This window comes from Vulpes vulpes, chromosome 3, assembly GCF_048418805.1.
Source record: "Vulpes vulpes isolate BD-2025 chromosome 3, VulVul3, whole genome shotgun sequence".
NCBI classification, from domain to species: Eukaryota; Metazoa; Chordata; class Mammalia; order Carnivora; family Canidae; genus Vulpes; species Vulpes vulpes.
In genome coordinates, this window is record NC_132782.1 from 51,974,521 (window position 1) to 51,991,069 (window position 16,549).

Here is a 16,549-nt window from a genome sequence, read left to right on the forward strand (position 1 = left end):
TCACTTTTACAATCAACATTTTAATGAGCATCCTTGAAAATGTCTTCTTGTGGACAGATGTAAGAATTTCTCTAGGAATTATATCTAGAAGTGGAATTCTTAGGTCATTTTCTAAGGCTTATTTGCTCTTCAAGGGAATTTTATAAACTAGCAGTATGTAACATAGTCACCACACCAGTATTTACCTTTTTGTGGTTTTTTGATTTTTGGGTCAGTATTATGGCTTATTGTCCCTTCTAACTTTCCTGGCTTATAAGTAATAACTCCATGGATATGATGCCATCAGATCCCTCCCTGAGAACAATGACTCTCTGAAGTATTGTTTATTCACTTGGTCTCAACAAGTTTTGCTTTTGTGTTTGTCTTGGTACCTCTGAAGAATTATCCTTTCCCATTTGCTGCTACTACACCTCTATTGCAGGCTAGCTATGGTTGATCATCCTATATAATCCTTATAGTTCCACTTTTGTTGAGTAGCCTGAGATCAAGCATTATCAGCAGATATACCTGGACTGAATTCTTTTTCCTCTCTACTAAAATGTGACCAGATTCTGATGCTCCCCCTCCTACCTCATTTCCAGTTCCTGCTCTGCTTGCTGTCCCCACCAAGAGTACCATGGAATACCCATCTACATTCCTGTCACACTTCTTCTGGGCCCTAACAGGTCACTAGCCATTCCCTCACTTCTCCATTCCCCTGATGTTTTCCATAGCCTTTTCCTGACCAAAATCTGGCACTCCCACAATGATTAGCTGATTCATAATCTTTTCAATGTCTGTTCTTTGGAGCCTCTGGGCCATGGCCCAGGAACAACAAGATTCCCGCTGCTGCCTCCACCCACTTTTAGTCATCAACAGCAACTATGGCTCTTAGTGTATCCAGCCTACACAGGCTCCTGACACTCATGTCCTGGCAGTTTAAACCCCTATGACTTCCAGGGGTGTTGGTCTTTTAACACCTGGATAAAAAATGTGGGTGGAGTGCACATAGTGTGGTTCATCTCAGCCCAGGCACTCCCTAGGGATGACAAATACCTCTAGGAGACTCCAGTTATGTGCCCCACTGACAGTCTCTAGAAGGAGTAATCTTATAGTACACATATCCTAGCTTCTTCCTCCTCTCCCCTCCCCCAATCCCTACCACAGATGGATAGCTGCTCCAACTTGACAAAACCACTGGGTGACCAGATACATATAATTTCTGTGGCCTGGTTTCCAAAGATATCTAGGTCATTGGTTTACTACCCTGGCTGAACATTAGAATCACCTGGGAAACCTTTTATAAATTTACCAATACCAAATACCTTTCCTAAAGACAAATGCTTAATGTTCCAATGTAGGGTAAAGTATATATATTTAATAACCTCCCTCTTCCAAGTGACTCTAAAAACACCCAGCACTGAAAATTAAGAATAGAAAACCATCTAAAACATACAGTTTATTGTCTAAATTAACATAACTTTAGGGAAATCCAGTCCAGGAAGATGAAGTTCCAGATGACTTTATTGTTTGTTTCAAGAACTATCACCCAGATCCATTTATTTGAACAGCAGACTACTCAAGTAGCTCTCCTTACACCTTCTTAGGACAATAGGTAACTTCATTAAGTTTATCAGAAGATTGTTTATTCAAGACTCTTAGCCCCTTGCCCCTTTTTGTCTACCAACCCTAAATTGTTACGGCACAAACTTATCCAATCTCAAGTTAGCTCCGGCATTGAAAGACTTGCCTTAAACTAAACCTCCAAATCCTCATATAAATCTCACCCTTGCCTTCTCTCTCTTTGAGATGCTACTGTGACTGCCAACATATTATGTTATTATTATGTTAAGCAGTAAACACCACTTTCTTTTTTCAAGAGGTTACTTTGGTGGTCAACAGGTTATCTTAGTGGTATTTCGAAGGAGTTGACAGTAGATAGGTCACTATCTGAGGCAATCTATTGTCTCTCTAATCAAAGAGACCTGGAGACTTTGGTCAGCTGAAGGTAGGTGCTAGAGACCTAAGACCTCATGTTGTAGAGCCAAGGATCCATGGTCACAGCAGATCATGTGCAATATGAATATGCTGAGGAAGCTGATAATCAAGAGAATTGAACAAAAATATGCAGAGATAAAAAGCAATGGGAAAAAAAAGTGTGGGCCCTGAGAGATGGTCTTCGCAGTATCTGGCGTTCTGCTGTGTGTGAGGCCGAGTATAGCACTTTATTTCCTCACTTGGAAATCTGGTTAAGTGTTTGTGGTATTATGGCAGGGCAGGTAACTACCCATATATCTATGTACAATGCAATACTTAAATAATTAGTGCATAATAATTCATGCAATTACTTGAATTACTTGAACTTATTGTTCTAGGGTATGTAGAAATTTCTAAGGCACTTAATAAAGATTGACTTTAAGCTTTAAAATAACCATAGGAAATAAATGTATTCATCTCCAATTTACCAACAATTAAATGAATGTCCAATATTATAACTAAAGTTGAGCTTGAAAAACTTGCCCAAAGTCAGAGAGCAAGGTGAATGAGCCTGACCAAGTGCCCAGTCTCCATATTATCATCCACACCTTTGTAGGGCTGTTCATCTTACTGACTGAAGTGGGCAGGAGGTCAACTCCACAAGAGGATAGATCCAAAGTTCCAGCATGGCTTTCACAGCAGTTTGTAAAGCCATGCTACGGAGAGAAATTAATGGAGAATTATGAGGGTTAATATAACTTTATTTTTCATGGCTTAAAACATCCCCAAAGTTTCAGATCTGATGAAACTAAATAAATGGAATATTTTGGCTTTAAAAAGAAAAAAAAAAACAAAAAAAGGGAAAAGCTTCTTCACTATTACTTTCTCTTAATGATTACTAATGCTTTTAGCAGCTGCCTCTATAACTGCAGTAAGTATCCATTTGAAAAAAATAATTCCATTGTTTTTGAATGTCAAGGAAATCAATTTTTTTCTGTTGGGGTGTCTTTCAGTCCCAGTTAACTATCCTAATACAATTAATTATATTCTTTTTAAGGAATGAATGTAATACTAAGACTTCTTTATGAATCAAAAGAAAAAAATAATGTAATTGTACTATATTTAACTCTACTGTAGTCTTTTATCCATAGTGATTATAAGTACTACAAGGAAATTATAATTAAAAATGATTTCTAGTTTTACATCTTTCAATGTTAATCTCAACAGTTTCATCATCTAGCTAGTATGATCAGCTGTGAATTTCCATTTTCAGTCTTTGAGGTTTAAAGCATAATGGTCAGCTAGAGCCATCCAAGAGCAATGGGGAACAAGTTACCTCCATTTTTTTACATTGATATTATTTCAGTAAATTACCCCCATGGAATGATTATAAAGATATTTGCTTTTCTTTTCAAACACAGCCTGGTATCATTAAAGATCTAGTAGAATCCAATGTTTCCTTAGTCTGTTTTTGTTACAAATTCTTACAGCTTTAATAGGAAAATATTGGCACAGTCATGTGTAAACTGTGCATATTTCTGTGCTCTTTTAGAGCTTTCAGAGACTTGTTTGCTATTCAGGCTTTATCCGTTCATTCATCTACCTCAGCAAAGTCGATCATCTACCAACACTATTTATTTTTCAGTGTCTAGCCATCCTGTCTGTCCTGCCCATTTGTTCATCCATCAAACATGTTTGGGAAACAAAAACAAATAGATTGAGGTCCCTGTCTTGAAGAGTTAAAGGAAAGAAGACATGCATATGAACACCTATTTGTAGGAACATGATACATGAATTTGAGAACACAAAGGGACAGAATTCACTACAGTATTTTGGAAATACTGAGGAAGATATGCTTAATATTGACAAGATAAATTAAGAAAAATTTGTTAAGGGAATGTCAGTCAAGTTAAGTTTTTCTCCTTTTAGTTTCTTATCTTTTTTTACTGAAGTATAATTAGCATGTAACATTATGTTAGTTTCATGTCTACAACATAATGATTTGACATTTGAATGCATGGCAAAATGATCACCAAAATAAGTCTAGTAAACATCTATCACTATATGTAGTTACAAAATTTTATTTTTTCATGGCAAGAACTTTTGAGATATCCTCTCTTAGCAACTTTCAAGTATGCCAAACAATTTTTGAGCTACAGTCATCATGCTTTACATTACTTCCCCTCGACCTATTTTCTAGCTGGAAGTTGGAAAGAGAAATAATAACAATTAATATTTGTTGAGTTCTTAGAATAAGCCAGATATGTTTGAAGACTTAACATGCACTAACTCATTTAATCATCTCCACAACTCTATGATTTAAGCGGTAGTATTGTCCCATTACCTCATTTTATCTTAAATGTGGGGAGATCGCATAGTAGTTAAACAATTAGCCTTGTGTCACTTAGCTAGGTATCACAGGAAATCAGAATGGGATTTTCCCTGCTTCATTTTGACCAATAAGGGGCCAATAAGATAAATATTAGTTACCAAAGTATAAAACAAACCCCTTCCTATCAATTCTTTTTTTTTCTTTCTTTTTTTTTTTTTTACATGAAATGATACCTGGGCTATGGAATCTCTTGGACAGAGCAAAAATAAAAACACCGAAAGAGAAGGTGTGATCATGGGATTTCAGAGAATTTTCTATGGAAATACATTGTTATGCTCTAAATCTTTATCCCATTCATTTGGTGTAGGGAAGCTGTGAGCTTCTTACTGAAAATGTAGGGGGAGGGATTTCAAGACAATAACTAAAAAAGCTTTGGAATGTGTTCTAAAAAATTGGGCATTACAAAGCACTGTGCTTGTCTCTTTCCTGAGAAAGCTTTATTAGGCTGTAAACTAGGAATGCTAAAGAACAAAAACAGGCCTGGCTTTGGGGGTAAAGCCTGGACAGGGCTTCTGCACTATGATCCACTACTGCCCAATGGCTAAGGGATGCTTGAATTTTTCCAAGAGTCAGATAAGGGTCACATGAAAGAAAGCCCAGCAAAGAGTCTGTCCAAAGGGCCCTGTCCAAAAAGTGTTGCCTGGAGGAGGGAAAGACAAGAAACTCTATGTGTAACCCTGGATAACCACATGCCAAAGGAAGAATTACCTGAAATAAAGGTGTCCAGGGCATTTAAGAGAGTGATCCAGCAAAGAATTTCCACAGAACTCACAAAAACTTCATCAAAAGAAAGATTTGAATCTTATCATTCATATCCATAGAGCAGAAAACCATCCCATCAAGTAAAAAGTGTCCTACTTGTCATCTTTCCTTTTTTTCTTGCTTAGACTCTGGTAGGAAAAGAAACCTATAAATACCTAGGGAGTAAGTGAAAAAGCTAGAGCAGAAGGATCTTGTGACCCTTGGCTCATCCCCTTCCCCACTGTAGGCTTCCAGCCTCAAGTATCCCAGAACTTGGCCAGGAGAGCCATCAGCTGCTGTATCAGGTGCAGGAATTTTTCATATCTTGGACAGACAGACATAATGTCCAAGTTGAAAGTAGCCATAAAACTATAGCTTAAGAATTGAAGCCACAGGGGCTATCTATGTTCATCCAGGACCTGGGAAGACTTACTTCACTGATGAAAATTTACAGAATAGTGGGAGACACACATACAGTTTATTTCATTGATGTCAAAAGTTCAACAAGCAAGGGATACTAGTAAAAGTTAGAGTCATCGTTCCCAACTGTCCTGGTCCCTGGGAAAGAGACTGATCTCCAGATGTTTGTAAGGGCAATATCAAATGGCAACTCTGGATGAATTTCCATGTTTCTCTAAGTCTGACTTTTCTGCCTAAAAATCCTGTTTCTTGGAGAAGGAATACTGAACCCTGAACTAGGTAGGATCAGAGCAATTTCAGTCAAACCTCTTGTACATCTTGGTAATTCACTTAACATCTTATCTGCAAAGTAGAACAAAAATCTGTCGTCCCTACCTTAACCCTATGTCTAACTTATAGGGTTAGCTTGAAAAGCAAATGACAAAATTTGGTAGGGTAGTTTACACAATGCAATGATGTGTGTGTGTGTATACCCATATGGATAAAACTTAAAAGAGAAATTGAAATAAAAATAAAAGGTAGAAAAACATGTACAGTATAATATTTTGTACAAATTAAAATACTCACCTGACACAAAAGACCACTATCTATGTATTGTTCATGGAGAGATATGTGCATATACATTAAGTGGGCATACATTCAAGGTACATGTGTGAAAGTGCATGAGGCAAATGGTCATAGAGGACTTAATTTTGGACAGAGGGTGTTCATTCCTTTTTTATAAAAAATGACAAAATGTTAACAGTTATTAATACCAGGCTGTGAGAACTCAGAAATTTATGTTTTCCTTTGTCCTTTTGTTGCATTTTTTGGAAACTTTTTTTTTAATAAAATCCAGAATCAGAGAATTACACATGAAGAATGAATTAAGAAACAGATGTGACAGTGGTGGACAAATTGTAAAAAGCTTTAAAAACCTAAGGTACTGTTCCAAATATATTGTAACTTAAACATTTTTATTATTTATGTAAGTACAGTTGGCATACAATATTATATTAGTTTCAGGTGCACAATATAGTGATCTGATAATGCTATATGTACACAGTGCTCACCATAATAATTATAGTTACCATCTGTCATCATGCACTGTTATTACAATATTATTGACTATATTCCTTATGCTGTGCTTTTCATCTCCCTATCATAAGTTTTAATTTTGATATTTAAACCATGTCTAAGGCCCCTTTTCCATTCCATTATAAAAAATAACAAATATTAGGAAAACTCCTGAAATATATGCTTGAGAGACTAGTTGACAACTTCTGAGTGAAAAGTATTTTAATTGCAAAAGCTAATAATTCCTCTGTGAGTTAGTTACATCTGGGCATCTGTGCCATGCAAATATTAGTCCAAATGTCTAATCGTGGGCCTCTATTTTTGAACACCCTCTTCTGAGCTCAAATCATTAAAGAAATTTCAAATTTTATAATTAAATAGCAAGCCCTTTCTTCTGTATTAAGAGTAATCAAGATTTGTGGAAGATTCATAAAACACAAAACTAATATGTGCCATGCAAATATTAGTCCAAATGTCTAAGCGTGGGCCTCTATTTTTGATAACCCTCTTATGAGCTCAAATCATTATAGAAATTTCAAATTTTATAATTAAATAGCATGCCCTTTCTTCTGTTTTAAGAGTAATCAAGATTTGTGGAAGATTCATAAAACAAAGTTGTAAAAAATTAAAACAACCCATAATTCACTTTCCAGAGATAATAATTTCCTTCAAGTATTTTTCTATAAATATAAAGTTGATATTATTGTTTCAGACATGCTTATGTGTTTTGTTCTTACCTCAGCTCTGACACCTGTCATTCAAATTCCGTGAAAGCTTTTGCTATGGGTATTCCAGTGTAGGTTGACATCATTTATCTTATATTTTTCTCTTGATGAACATTCATATTATTTTCAATTTCTTAATATTAGGTTTAACATCCCAATGAATGTTCTTAGTTAGAAATATTTCTGCTTGTTACTGACTACTTTTCCTTAGAATAAGCTCATAAATGTATTATTATTAAAGAAATGTAAAACCTAAGATATTAGAAATATCTGAAAAATTGTTCTCCCCAAAACTACAGTCCAGGTCCACAATCCCTTATCCATAAAGTTATATATGTTTTGGAACTTAGAAATTTGGGGATTTTAGAATGGTAATAGGTTACATTAACCATGTAGTGGGTAACATCCTTCTTTAGGTATGGAGAAATGCATGCAATCAAACATATTACTATCTCTTTAGCAAAATGCATTTATTCTCATTAGGTAGAATAAATAAAAACAATAAGTATCCTCCTATCAGTTCAATTCCGTTTTGCTACCAAAAAGCTATGAAAAATTTTTAAATGTTGGAAGTGTAGATAAGGGACTATATAGATCCATGCCAACTCACACTCCTTTCCAGTGTGGATGGGCATAGTAATTCATAACTTTTTAGCCACTATTAGTTTCAAATTTACAACTTGATAAGCAAAAGTAGAATATTTTAAGGATTTCGACACTTTTTTATATGCATTCATTTGCATTATCTTTCTTTTGGTCTCTCTATTATGTCTTTTGGTCTTTTACTGTTGAAGCATCCATTTTATTAGTTTACAAGAATTCTTTATATTAAATATAATAATACTTTGTATGTAACATATGTTGAAATTTTTTCACAGTTGATTGTTCATATATGATTTTAATATTTACAAGTATGTAATTAATTCTACTAATCTCTTATTTTGTAATTTAGTTGTTTTTATGTTTCTGAAATTCCTCCCCACTTCTAGATCAAAAAATGACTTTAATTTTTTCTTGTTCCCCTCATGGCTATCTATTTTATTTTTAACTTTGATTCTGCTGGGGGACGCCTGGATGGTTCAGTGATTGAGCATCTACCTTTGGCTCAGGGAGTGATCCCGGTCCCGATATCGAGTCCCACATTGGGCTCCCTGCATGGAGCCTATTTCTCCCTGTGCCTATGTCTCTGCCTCTCTCTCTCTCTCTCTGTGTCTTTCATAAATAAATAAATAAAATAAAATCTTAAAAAAAGAACAACAACTTTGATTCTGTTGGAATTTTATTTGTTTTATGTTTAAAAACTGGGAGAGATTTAAAATTTTTATTTTTGGTATTAAAAATGGAGTTATTTCAAAGGACCTTTACAATTTAATCTTAGGCTGTCTTGGCATGTGTGTAAACCAGAGCCCCCAGGTGTTTGATTTTTAATCGGTTTAATGGAAAAAGAATGTTCAACAACAAAACCTGAATGCACAGATGTAAGATATTTGCAAATGTAAAATTCTTATAATTTGGTATCATTTATGAATATTTGTATTATCAATTCAAATTATATTTTATGTTTTCCATGGATTTGATTCAACTAAGTCTGGATAATAATAAAAATTCCAGCTCCACACAAAATATCAAAAATCAATCTAAATCTTTTTTTTTCTAACTCCTACTCTCAGTTTGCTCTAATTTTTGTGTTTTCTATTATTATTAATATCACCTGACTTAGGTTGAGTTTTCCCAGAAATAGTCTCTGAATCAAAGATATGAGTACAAGCAGCATATTCGAGAGGTGATTCCAGGAAGAACTGCAAGGGAAGTGAGGTAGGGAAACAGTAAAGGAAAGGAAGCCAGTGAAGGACGTGTTCTGGAGCATATTACTGCCATAGCCAGTTGAGGCTCAGTTCTACTGGAGACATCTCACAGAATGGAGAACATACCTGAGTTTTCTTACAACCAAGACCTAATTTTGCTCTTTTTTCCTTTCCTTTACCACATCCTACTTTGGGTGTGTAGTACCATTTTCTAAGCAATTGCAGTAACTATCTCAGTAATATCTCCTCTTCCAGGGGTTCAGGATCTCCCTACTTCATACAATTATTTTTCATGCTCCAATCTACTCTTTTAAATGCATGACTGTCACGAGCAAGAGCTTCAATAGATGACCATTCTCTGTAAATAGAATATAAACCTTGAGAGTCAAAAGCATCTAAAAATTGCTGTCATCTCTCCTTTTAGCTATATGTTACTGCTTCTCAAAACATATGGCCCCCAAAAAACTGGGTTCCTTTCTATTTTCAAAGTATGCTCCATTTTTTCTAAAAATGTACATCTTGTCATATTCTTTTATCTCCCTAGAATGCTGTTCTCTCTCTCGCATATCACTGTACTGAAATCCTACTGACCCTACACAGTTCAGCTCAAATATTTCCTCTTTCGTGAAGTTCTCTGTCTTTCCTAAGCTGGAAATAATATGGTCCTTTGGAATTTCTTAAAGTACAAGTCATCTTTTACCTTGAACTCTGTTTGATTTTATGACTTATAGGTTGTCCTTTTTGGAGACAGGGTCTATTATTCTTTCATTCTCCATTAAATCAAGCAAGTCCCTTGCACATAATAGACACATAAGAGATATGTATTAAATCCATACCATTATTATGAATCTTGCTAAAGACAAAGAACTCAGAAACAACAAGAATTGTTTTCAAATATTGTCAGAGATATCAAGCCAATGGACTTAACTTTTTTCTTTTGTCATAGAGGATGATGAAAACAAATTGATGGAAGTTACAGGGGCCATGGAGATTGAAAAAGAGGCTTTCCATAAGTTTTTTGGCTGAATAAGCTGAATATTTGTTACATTTTATTTATTGATTGACTTATTGGCTCCTTCAATTAATTAGTCAATTGACAGTATCGATATACGTCAAGCACTGTTCTAGTTTCTGGGTAGATAGTGGCAAACAAAATATCTGATTCCTACCTTTGGGGAGCTTGTAATTTAGTAAAGGAGAAACATAAAAAATAAACACAAGCATATACATTGTGGTCAGTGCCACTAAGAGAAATGGCAGTGTGACATGCAATATATTATGATGGGGTTTTTGTATTAGGAAGGCAACAAAATTCCACCTGAGAAAGTAACATTTAAGTTGGCAATTGAGGAATAAATGGGGGAGAATTTCAAAGAGAGAGAGAGAGAGAGTATTATGGGGGAAGCATCTGAGATCTGGACAAATTTAAGAAAGTAAAAGATGTCCTGTAAAAATAGAATAATAAGTAGGAAAAATTTGTGAAAGGTAAGGCTGAGTTTGGCATTGGCTAGATCATGCATTACCTTGTAGAAGAATCAAGGATTTTGTGTTTTCTCTCAATTACAGTGGGAAATCATTGAAGAATATTAAGCTGAGGAATGACATGATTATGTTTACATTATTTTAATAGGTCATGTTAGCCGTTGTGTGGAGAACAAATTGGAGGTGGACAATCATGAAAACTGGAGACCAGAAAGAAGACTATTGCAATTTACCAAGTGAGAGATGATGATGATTTGCTCTAGAGTGGTGGCCTGGACTGAAGAGAAAAGGGTTGATTTAGAGATATATTTTTAATTTAAAATGGACAAAGCTGAGTGATTAGCTGTTGGGTATGAAGAAAATTAGATCTCAAGAATAATTTTAAGTTTTTTTTTTGGTTGAGTAACTGGGTGGGTATTGGTGTATTTAATGACATGCAGAAGATGAGAGAAGTCAGATGAGACTGAGAGGAGAGACTTGAGATAAAGAGACACTTCCTCTTATCTCTGGTATTCCAAAAACAATTTGGTCAGATCTACCCAGTGGCTCTGTCTTTGTTGTCTCAAGTTTTTCCAATTTGCCTTCTGAGTATAAAACTATTTGTTCAAAGTCCATCCCTGACCCTTTGTTGAATTTCCACTGTGCTTAAACCCATCTTCAGACTCTATAGGCCTGCTGGATTCAGATTCAGATCCTTTGCTTATTTTGACATATAGGCTAGAAGTAAACAATATCTTCTTCTATGGAAATCTGAGCATATCATTAATGAAATGGAAAGTAAAAGCAAAGCAACTTCTAACATCTTGTGCAGTTGAATGATACTGATATTTTCAACTTTGAACTTTGAGAAATTTTATGTATGTTTTCTTCATCCTCAAGAATGTCTTTCTGCCCACATCTTTGCTGGACTTTCATGAGGATATATTGGTTGGAAGCATGGCATATTTGAAGTTAAAGTTTTTCAAACTTTCAAAGCTGCAGTATTGTTTTTTGTTTTTTGCTTTGTTTTTTTTTTTTTTTTCTAATGCATTAAATGTAAATAAAATCCAAGAGCTCTGGCTGAAGTGGTAATAGGGATTCTAAAATTCAGGGATTGTACAGCACCTATAAAGATTTTACAGATGGCAGTTCAATGATACTTTTAAGGAAATCAGTGAGGAAGAGCTCAAAACTCAACCTTGCCCCAGGGAAAAGCGTTGTCTACAAAAGTGTTGTTTTCATGCTAGTTCACTCACCAGATCACTGTATGCTTGTATGCTCACATGTCACTTTTCAATCTAGGCCTGGAGGTCTTCAGCTGAATCAGGGATCTGCCCTAGAGGATTTTAAAAGGTTCTCTCACCCTAGAACATCTTTTGAATTTAACTATGCAAGTTTGTCTCTGATTCATGCTCATGGTACCCTCTTCAACTTTCCTTTTGAAGTGTAAGTCAGTGTGTGGTTGTAAGGGGAAGAGGAGGGAGTGGGCAATTTGGATACGCATGGGAGTAGGAGGCTGTGTGATTTGGCTCACCACATAAGAAAGATAGGCACTGAAATCTCACTCACTGACTTAGTTCCAGGCTTACTGTGGGACTGGGGATAAGGCAAATCCTTGGGTTTTGATCTGTTTCATTATCAGTAAAATTTGAGAAGTTTTGATCTACATTCATGGGAAAAAGAACTGAGATTATGGGTAAATACATAATTTGTCCTCATTGTTCTGTCTTTAGAATGTCAGATGAGAAGCCCTCCTAAGAAGAATGTCACTATAGAGAAATGAATAAATGAAAAAATTTATCCCTGGGCCTTAATATTTTCAAGGCTTGTCAAAAAGCCTTAGCATTATGGCATAATTTTCCAAGGAAAGGGATATAGATTTTGCCAATTAAATGAGGAAGCAAATGTAATACAAGGATAAACTCCTGTTTTCATCTGTTATTTTCTATTATCCTACAATAAGACAGAAGCAGATCCCTAAAGAATTTCAAATTTTGTGCGATAGAATCTGAGGTCTGGCAGTCTTTCCACTGGAGAGTGTGGAAGTTAGTTGGTCTTATTTTCTTGTGGGTATATGGGGAATGAAGTGAGGGGGAAAAATAGAGGAAAGAAACATTCAATAGAAACTCTTTCATATATCCCCACATTTGAGAATCATTTTGGTTAAATTTATCTCTCGAAGTGTAACAATACCTCTAGGAAGTTAAGTATATTGCTTTAATAAAATTGTTTCCCTTCTAGTTAAAGTTTCAATCCCAACAGTATCAGATGGGATTGTGGAAAAAGAAGAGGGACGGATTAGTTTGAAATATCTAGTCCTTGGGTGTGGGTGAGCAGGTTGTCTTTGGTTTGCTAAAAGCTGTTCTGGAGGTGAGTGAGATCTTGACTCTTCCACTTTGCAGTATAACCCAGAGCCCTTATATAGGGAACACCCAGGAGTCCAGACCAGATGAGGAAACATCTATCATCTTACATGTGTGGAAGGGCTTTTAGAATGATGAAGAGCTACAAAAATTAAAGTGAGGTTATTTTTTGAAAATCTGTTGTTATTATTACCTACGAAATGAGCATGCATCAAAAGGAATGCCTCTGCCTCCTTAGAAGACTGGCTTCAGTCAGTGAAATATTTTTAATGAGGGGGATTCTTTATCTTTTGAGAGAACACTTGACGTCAGGAAACATCTTTGCCACGCCACCAGAAGTTGTGTCCAGGAAATAGGTTAAGGAAGTCTCTTTTTTTTGGTAAAAATTCAGTTTCGATTATAAAATAATATGCAAAATATCTCTGCAAATCCTTCCCAAAGCATTGGTGTCAAAAATGGGATCAGCATGTGGCATCCCAGGGTGTCTCCTTTGAAGGAAGTTGACTATACAATTTCTTTTGTGTTTATTTTAACAAATCAACCTATGATTATAGTTTGTGGGGTAGAGCCTGTGGTCTGGCTGTCGCTCAGATGCCAAATATTAAGTTAGTGGTCCATGTTTTCTGTGGATATATTAAGATTGAAGTGGGGAGAAAAATGGAGATTTTTTTATACAACTTGCATCATCAAGTAAGAGGAAGGAGTTGTCTAAAAAGTTTTTAAGCATATATGTATATATTTTTACCATACCTTAAAAATAATTGTTAAGAGTTTGGAAGTGGTTTGAAGATAATGCTAATTTTTAATTATAAATTATCCCATCCTCCAAAAGTAAATCAATTCAAGTCACTTTACTGCTTACATTCTGAATTCTTCCAAATACACAGTGCTAAAGGAGTAAGATTCAGTAGAAAAGAATATTTAAGATATGTCTTATTATTTATTAAGGTTTTTTTCCCCCTTGAGACACTTCACCACTGCATGTGTGTCTTATCTTCTCCATTTATCAAGTGGGGTTGGAAAGTAGGGTAGCTGTCCCTACTTGTTTTCCCTTAATCCTGGATTTTCTTCATGATTCTTTCCTATGGGTAAAGACAGGACAGAAGGAGAATACACATGCTGGACAGGCTGAGTAGGAGATTCCCCAGGGAGCTGGGGCATATGGATCAGCTCTGCGGTGCCTGGAATCATTACTAAGCTATGGGTTGTCTCAAAAACAATAACTCCAGTCTCCTGCTCTACTGGATGAGGCGGACTGATATTTCGAGGCAAAATCAACAAGCTCTCTGTAAGCTGAGACTTTTAATGACCCCCAGGGAGCTTGGAAATTTGCTTGGGAACCAAAGTTTAACTTTCTCCCAGAAATAGATGTGGGGAGAGGGAAAGTAATGCTTTAGGGGACTATGAGAAATGTGATGACATTGTATTTTTAAAATGAAAAGATCAGAGCGTACTGAGAGCTTAAAGGAATTTCAGGGGTCTCATTCTACACCTTCCTTCACTGATGGGGGTAAAAGAGGCCCAGGATATAACAACTAGATCAAGGCAGAGCCAGAACGAGATGGGGGTGGGGTGGGATATGTGTGTTAATTCTGATTTCCCGTGCAGGGTTATTTTATGTGCATGTCTCTTTTGAAATACAAATTCATTCATTTTGTTCACTCATGCAAATAGCATTTTCTAAAACACAGGCATGGTGTTGAGATCTAGTAAATCTCCTCCTCCCAAGAGATTAAGAGGATGATGATCATGAGATATCTCTTTGAGTAAGTTTCCATTTGGGCAATCTGAATATGATCAGCTACTGCAAATAAAAGGTAATCTGGAAGTGAGCGCAGCGGGAGTGGGCTGGAGATGGAACAGCATGGTTCAAGAAACCACAGGCAGGCACCCAGCCAGGCTGGTGAGGAGGAACAGGTGGTCAGGTAATCAGGAAGCTGGAATCTATTTTCAGGGGCATTAAAATGAGTAGTGAAGTCAGAATCTAAAGTATTGAGGCATGATGAGTGACAAGTTCTCCAGCGGGGGCACATTGTTAATTTTATAAGGGTACTGCCAATGTTTTTGAAAGAATTCCTTAAAATCACTGTGATAAGCAAAATAATCAATTTTAAAGATATGGTTTTGGTATTTTAGCTTTGATCATTTTATTTTCATTACCAAGGGTTTTTTTTGTTTGTTTTGTTTGTTTTTTAGAGTTTGGAAGTTTCTGTGGAGAATATTTTGCTTTTTTTTTTCTTTTAATATTTGATTTTATTTATTCATGAGAGATGCACAGAGAGAGAGAGAGAGAGAGAGAGAGAGAGGCAGAGACACAGGCAGAGGGAAAAGCAGCCTCCCTGCAGGGAGCCCTATGAGGGACTGGATCCCAGGACCCCGGGATCACATCCTGAGCCAAAGGCAGATGCTCAACCACTGAGCCACCAGGCGTCCTATCACACCTTTCTTTATTCAAAAATAAAGCTAAACTATTTTTCTTTCTTTCCAAACTTTTTCTCATATATACATGTGAGAAAATACATACATATCATATATACATATCCAGTTTTATATGTATATGCAATTTTCTTTTTAGCTAATTTTCTTTTACTCCATAGTTGATAGTAAATCAGATGGGTTATGCATTTCCATGTCTACAAATGAGATTTTGGTAAAAGATGAGGCACTGATTTTTAGATATTCTTTAAATTAATATATTTATATATTATATATATGATATATCTATATGAGATATCATTTTATTACCTCAAAAGCAATTTATCCTAGATGTGCCAAGGCAAGGCTGTTCATGAGATGCTGAGATTTCTGGGGCTAGGATGGGGAAGGACGATATATCTTCTTGAGACATGGAGAGACCTTATCTTAGGCAGGTTGGATGGGCTGCTAGTACCTATCAGACACTAGAGAGCAGAACAGAAAAGGCTCACAGTGCCAGTGGAGGCACATTTAGTTGCTCTCCAGAGAAGTGGGGATGCGAGCGTGCAAGGTACCATCTGACCATTTATGATGCAGACAAGAGTGTTAGAAATGTCCTAAAAGAAGAAAATGGTGGGGTTGGCAAAATGGACTCGAATAATGAGAGAGGTAGGCACCTAGCTCTAGAATTAGGAGCTCTTAATGCTGAGGCTTTACTGCCCTAATATCTGGCTCTTTTTATTTCCCTGTAATACCAGCAGAAGATGATCTGGAAGCTACCAGAAGGTTGGAGAAGTTGGCTAGAACAAAGTCTCTGTTGGTAGGTGCTAAAAAGAATTCATGTCTTGAAACTCTAATAGAAGAAAGGGATCGTGAGGAAAGTGGGCCTTCGGACTCAGATTCAAATCCTGCCTCCTTAACTTATTTCCTCTGTGGACATTTTTTAAAAAACAAACACATGAAAACAACAAAAAGCCAATTTTTTCTACCAAAATTTATTTATTTGTACAATTCATAGAGCATTATACCCTCATTTTCTCCCTGTCTTCTAACCCCAAGGATCAAATAAAACCATAAAATGTACCCAGCTAAGAATCCTCAACTGGTATTAGTTGAACCTGAACAAAGATGAAAGTCTAATGCTATAAGGGAATTTAGGTCAACTCTTTATTAGCCAAGTAAAATCTCTATATTTCTTCCAGATTATTCTGTATG